Genomic DNA, 7,737 nt, shown 5'->3' with positions numbered 1-7,737 from the left:
CGCGATCTGAACCAATGATATAAAATTCGGAATCTATACTTAGTTTTACCATAAAATACCTATCGCACTTTATTTTTTGGAAACACTAAATAAATCCACCCCTATAGGGTTGAAATGACAACAAACACAGCAAATACCGCCAAACCACCCCAATAATTTAAAATTCGGAATCTACATGATTTACGCCCGGTTTCATAATCAGTTAAAGTGGACTTTAAGTTTTAAGTTGGTACCCTTGTCAATGCAATTCATATGGGTAATGTCAACGTTAAAGTGAACTTTAGTTAATGTTCACATTAAGCTGATGGGCGTTAGTTTTAGTATTAAAACATGTTTCACACTAGATTACAAAAAACAGAGCAAATCAACCCCAAAGGGTTGAAACCGCCCCGAACCGAAACAATGATATAAAATTCGGAATATATACTTAGTTTTACCATAAAAATACGTATCGCACTTTATTTTTCGGAAAAACTGGATGAATCGACCCCTATAAGGTTGAAATGACCCCAAACCCAGCAAATAACGCCAAACCACCCCACTAATTTAAAATTCGGAATCTACATGATTAAGTTTTAGTATTAAAACATGTTTTGCTATAGATTAAAAAATAAACAGAATAAATCAACCCCAAAGGGTTGAAACCACCCCCATCCCAACCAATAATATAAAATTCTGAATCTATACTTAGTTTTATTATAAAAACATTATGTGTCGTATTAACCATAATTTTTGAAAAAAATTTACAAATCACCCCAATAGTATTGAAACCACCCCGAAGCTAGTCAATGATAGAACATTTGGACTCTATATTTAGTTTTAACATAAAAGCATATGTCGCACTTTATTTTTAAGAAAAACTTAATAAATCGTCCCTCTAGGGTTGAAACGACCTAAACCCAGTTAATTATTTAAAATTCGGGATCTATAGTTGAATTCACTCTGAAACCAGTCAAACCGTAGAAAACTCAGGATCAAGTTTACTATGAAAGTTAAAATAAGTGTTAGATATGTATACGGTATACCGCAAGCTTACCACTCGCGTCACGATTTTTGAATGACGCCAAATACGAATTTAGTATTTGGCGTTAAATTTCCATACCAAGTGATAAAAAGAACTGCAAAAAAAACATCAATTTTCGTTGGTTAGAACCGGAGGTATTGCGCCTTTTATAAATGTGTAGTTGTAAATTAAGTTTTTGATAATAAAATCAAGAGGGTAAGAATCGCTTTACTTTTAAACCCTTCACTTTTGGCGCATCATGGACGGCTCATTTTTACAAGAATCTTTTTGAATTGTTTTTCTATAAACGTGATCTTTCAATCATTTAAATGTTGCATTTCAAATTTTCTAATGTTTATAAACAAAGCCCGGCGAATTGTTGACAAAAAGTGACTAACTCGGGTTTTAAGGGTCGTAGGGCATTGTATTTTTGTTTCAGTGTCGAATACCAATATGTCAAATAAAAAAGAATGTGTGTTTACTTTGTACGCACGTAAGAAGTTATACTTCTATTATATAATTTCAACGAAATAAATAATATACTTAACAGGTTAGTTGCATTTTATTTTAAGTATTAAACTAACTTTCTTATATACCACTTTCAAAAAAAAAATTAATAAAACAACCAAAAATTAAAAAAAAATATGAATCATCCGGGATTGGAACCCGGGACCTCTCGATCTCTGGTCCAATGCTCTACTAACCAAGCTATCGAGCCCCTTGTAAGTAACGAGTAACATCTCGGATATAATTACACAACACGGTGACAAATAGATCAAGTGAATTATAAAAATGTTATACCTATAAAAAATACAAAATATATTTTAGATATTTTATTATCTTACTACCGAGGAAGACAAATCCAAAGACAAAAAAATTATAATAAATAATACATTTATTAAAAACACTAATATATCTTTTAATGACTTATTTGCGCTGATATATACATATCTATCTTGAAAGATTAGCAACGAACTACATACTGCCTGTGTGCGCATGCCCCAGGGAATTATAAAATTTCACTCTCGATCGTAAAGAAGTATAACTTCAAAAGATTAACTTCCTACATGTTAATGCGTCTGAGATATACAGCGTGTCTACTTATAAGTTGGAAACATATGGGAAACTTTTTTATTATTAATTTTACGAAAAAAAGTTATTCTTTATAAAAAGTTCTGCATGCCCTAAAACCTAAGATTCAATCATCAGATATCAAATTTTCTCAATATTATACGAGGTATGTCAAAAAATATGAATTTCGGTCAAGGGTAAGGTACCTTTATTTCCCTCAATATCGAAAATTCTTAGGATAAAAATTTGTTTGGAATTAAAAACTAAGATCAAATATGCAATTACATGCTTCTAGTTGAAAAAAAAATTTTTCTCAAATTTATGGATACCCAACATCGTTTTTAATTATTGCAAATATGATAACTCGTTTATTATTCATTTTACAAAAAAAAGTTATTCTTCATAAAAAGCTTTGCAGGGTCTAAAATCTAAGACACAATCATGATATATCAACTTTTATTAATTTTATACGAGGTGTGTCAAAAAATATGAAATTCGCTCAAGATTATAGTACCTTTATATTTCACAATATTTCAAATAGAAGGATGTAATTGCATATTGAAACATAGTTTTTAATTCTAAACAACTTTTTTAATAATTGTTTTCAATATTGTAAAAAATAAAGGTACTTTACTCTTGAGTGAAATTCAAATTTTTTGACATACCTCATATAAAATTAATAAAATGTGATATCTGATGGTTGCATCTTCGGTCTTAGGACATACAGAGCTTTTTATAAAGAATACGTTTTTTTCGTAAAAGTAATAATAAAAGAGTTATCGTATGTGTAATAAATAAAAACGAAGTTAGTATCAATAAATTTGAGAAAAATTTGGAAAATATTTTTTCCAATTAGAAGCATGTAATTGCATATTTGATCTTAGTTTTTGTTTCCAAACAACTTTTCATAATAAGAATTTATTTTTCTATTTATGAAAAAGACAGGAAATACAAAATATGTGATTGATGTGATCGTTCATGGGTAATCTTTCATTTTTCCGACTGTATATTGTTTATAAGTTAAAAAGTACGTTTGATCTTTTGCATAATTTTTATATTGGATATTGTTGTATAGGGCTTTTCATCGATTGTCATTTGTTTCGAGCTTCTGTCATATGTCACATAATATTAATATATCTATGTCATACGTCGTTGGTTTGTATTATTGTAAATACCAATAACGTATGTCGTAGATATATTAATATTATGTGACACATGACAGAGGCTCGAAACAAATGACTGTGAATGAAAAGCCCTATAGGGCTTTTCATCGATTGTCATTTGTTTCGAGCTTCTGTCATGTGTCACATAATATTAATATATCTACGTCATACGTCTTCGGTTTGTATCATTGGAAATGCCAATAACGTACGACGTAGATATATTAATATTATATGACACATGACAGAAGCTCGAAACAAATGACTGTGAATGAAAAGCCCTATTGTAACTAAATTTGCCCAAAGTAGTTCTTAGATACCTGTATCAACGGATGTCACGAAAGAGGCCATTTATTTGCTAATTTCTCTGGTCTATACATATTAATATAATATGTTTCGTCTCATGTATGATACTAAATTATTGTATTAAAAAATTGCATTCTCTGTATATTTGGTTATGTAGCCACTACCGCTATATGCTATTCATAACAGGAATTTGCTAAATTGCAATGACTCAGTTTATTTAGGAGTGCTTTGTTTTTATCCTATGTTTTCGAGCTACGTTGCCAAAGCGATCGGTTACAAATATTAATATAAATTTCTATTGGAAAAGCATACATAATGTTTATTAGGACAAAAACTAATTATTGAAGTAATGTATTAAAACATGTAAAGAAATGAAAATAAATGGTAAGCTTATTTGTTTTACTGACAGCCTGCCTGTTATCCTCTATCTATACCAGTAATTCTTGGGACAAACTGAAATTTTTTGCAGAGAAAAATATTGTAACCAGGGCCGCGCCGTCCACATGTGCAATGTGGTTGTTATAAAAAATTTACGAGACGATTTTTAAAAAATTGCGTATTTTTTGAGCGCCATTAATGCCTGGTTGCACCAACAAATCTTAAGCTCCAGCTTAGCTCAGCTTATATGGATCCATAATTTTCGATTTTTATCTAAGCACGTCTTAACTGAGACGAAGTTTAAGATGCAATCCACGATCCACGTCGCAATCCATTGTGGGAAGCTGAAAATTGATCTGAGAGTCAATGGTGCAGCGCGTGTGTTTCGTAAGCGGAGCTTAAGACACGTCTTAAGCTTAAGATATGTTGGTTCAACCAGGCATAAATGTTTTCCACACAGGCGCTATCATTGAGACTTGAGACAGTAGACAAGTATGTAGGTATACCCGGGATATTCGATACATAAATCTAAATTCTTATCTGGCTTCTTTTCTTACCTTCAGAAATCAACATCAACAGAAACTGGCTTAGGCATCTTTTGGTAAAAATGCTGTTATATTCAAATCCAGAATGTCACTCCACCTGAAGAAAGGAGTGTATACTACCGATCATGACATACGGTTGCGAAACCTTGACAATTAGGAAAAAAATACTAGCGAAAATAAAAGTCACGCAAACGGCAGCGGAGTTTGTTATGCCTAGCAAAGAAAGATCGCCAAAGAATAAAATAGATTAGACAGAAAGCCCAGTTCATTGATGTATCTAATCCACAGAATAAAATCTCTAAAATGGCAGTAGGATGAACATTTAGCGAGAAGAACTGAGACTATATTTTGTCCACTAGAATCACACTGTGGTATCCAATAATTATAGGCATCACCACTATCACGAGACCAAGATAGCGTCCAAATTTAAGACGGGACTATGACATAAAGAAACAAGCAGATACAACATGGCACATGGAAGCGAATAGGGCTTTTCATCGATTGTGATTTGTTTCGAGCTTCTGTCATATGTTGTATAATCTGTGTATAATATTAATATACACGGATTATACGACAAGTGACAGAAGCTCGAAACAAATGACTGTGAATGAAAAGCCCTATACCAGACAATCGTTGGCAGAAATGAAAAACAACTATTTAAAGGAGGCTACACCATAATCGGTAGAATACGCTGAGATTGATGGTGATATTTATTATGATTATACTTAAAATTGTTAGCTTTTGAGGAATAATCGAAGTGTTTTTGCTGAATACAAAAGAATGTCTTTTCGAATCAATTCACTTCGAAGACTCAATAGTTGGGAAAACATTCGCTGTCTACATTTCGGATACTAATAGGTATTCTTGTTTTAAAGTAAAACAGATATATATTGTTCTGAACTTGCAGCTATCCTTTCTCTTCCTCCTATAATCGCATTAATCGTTGATTTTGGTATGTTAGATTAGTTAGATTACGCTTATTCTTACTCAAGCAAATATTCAAAAATATTTTACATTTATTTTTAACATAAAATATTATGTTAATTATTTACGTAATAATTTAACTAACCGAAATACGACGAAATTGTTTTACATCTGGCAACATTGAATTGGTAAAGTATAGGTGACCGGTATAGAGATGGTCGCTTTGAAAGTAACATGATTGGCATGGAATTTGTTCCAACACGACTGAGAACCGTACATGTAACGATCGCCGTCCTGCGTAGTACCATGGAACGTATTATTTCGGTCCCATGGAACCCATAGAACGTTAATTATCTAGTAACGAAACGGTAATCTGACGGTTCTTGGTCGTGTTGGAACAAACCTTTTTAGTAGGAAACAATTTACTGAATTCAGTCCCAGTCCCAACTGACTAAAAAATTTAGTGCTTAATTAATTTTGTGATATACAGTGATGAGCGCACGAATACACGATATACACAGTGATGAAGTTATAAGATAAAAAGAAATGAAACTAGTGGAGGTGGGAAATTTAGCGTTAAAAACCTATAAATTTACATTATATTTATTGTTTCCTATCTTTAGACGTATCAGACGAGTATGTCAACTAAAACTGTCACTGTCACAGTGGCAGTTGCTGCTTTATCCATTAGGCAATATAGGCAGTTGCCTAGGGCGGCACATTATGAGAGGGCGGCAAAAATACTGTACAAAAAATATTTTTATATAAAAATTATGAATCTAGGTTCTGTCATTAAAGAGTATCTCTTTCAAATTACTTTACCGCAAGGAAGCCAAAAAATTGTGCCCAAATAAAACATATAAAGAAATAAGAAAGAGAAATTAAATTTGACGAGGGGGCCGATGATGAACTAAACTTTTCAGCTAGTGATGAGATGAAAATCCACACATTCTATGTTATAATCGACACTATGATAAGAGACCTGAATAGACGTCTGGAATCTTATCGACTTATTTATCAACATTTTCGTGTTATTAACAGATTTGCCAAAATTAAGCAATGAAGAAATTATTAAAGAAGCTGAAAATCTGATACAAAATAAAGACGACCAAGATACATCATTCACAAATGAATGCATTTGGATACCACAATAAAATCACCAATTGTCTTAATATTTAAAGAGAAGTTAGTGCAGTCACTGAAGGTGGATATGAGCTATTACCTCCGATATCGTTGAACCTCCATCGATTTGCATGAAAAATGGTGAGTGTTTAGAGGATATCTCAAGGAACAAAGGTTACATGGTGTCAACTTGCGCTTTTACCCTGGGGGTGGATGAATGCCACCCCTTCTCGGGACTGAAAACTATTTTATTAGAAATATCCCCTGAAAATTAGAAATTTTATTAGAAATTCGATAGAGAAACAAATTCTAAGCACAATTTGTTAGATAAAGTTATTAAAATAAATCAATACTTTTTGAGTTATTAAAGGTCAAAGATTTAAATTTTTCGTGAGAAAGATGCAAGTTTTTTACCGATTTTTCTTAAATAACTCAAAAACTATAATATTTTACAAAAAAGTTATTGTTAGCAAAATTAAAGCTAATAGAAAACGAAATAAACTCCGTACTGGAAAAACCTTTTAATGTAACTAAAAATTAGTTATATTTAACTGAATGTATATTGTTTTGGCGAGTACCCAAATCTAAGTATTCAAGCTCAAATAACGGGAAAATGATGCAAGTTATAACATAACCTTATAAAATATTTGTCAAAGTACTTAGAAATATCTATCAAATGAGCCCTCGAACAAGTTGCTAGCATTAAAATTTATGAACCAAATATTTTTCAAAATTTATCTTTAAAAAATTTTTCCAAAAAAGTTATTTTTTTTAATAACGTTAATTTTTAAGATATCAGGTTTGCCTAAACACCATTTGAAAGTTAATTTTAATGGCTACTAAACCACGTTGAATTTAATCTTTTAAACCCCTTACTTTTTTAAAAAATAAAAGGTTAAAGGGCCCCGGTTGCATATACGTAAACTGCAGACGCACAAGGCATGGGCGAACGATTCGGCTTTTTCCGATTAGCGGGTAGTAGAGTGCAGACGTACTTAGCCTTTATACGTCTGCTGTTTACTACGATTGATCGTGATGCCAATATACGTCTACAATTATTTAAGCCTGTTTAAAAAATGTAAATAAAACACAGTATATATTCGTATTATCAACGTTTTTAATTATCTTTATGTACAAATATCGAATTTTACGAATTCGGAAAGGAGGAAAACCCAACCCTTCGGTCCTAACTTAACTTTCGGGTATTAGAGTGTAGCGCACTCTACTA

This window comes from Diabrotica virgifera, chromosome 8 (assembly GCF_917563875.1).
Source record: "Diabrotica virgifera virgifera chromosome 8, PGI_DIABVI_V3a".
In the NCBI taxonomy this organism is placed as follows: Eukaryota; Metazoa; Arthropoda; class Insecta; order Coleoptera; family Chrysomelidae; genus Diabrotica; species Diabrotica virgifera.
The sequence above is the reverse complement of the archived record's forward strand: the minus strand, read 5'-3'. Positions refer to the sequence as shown.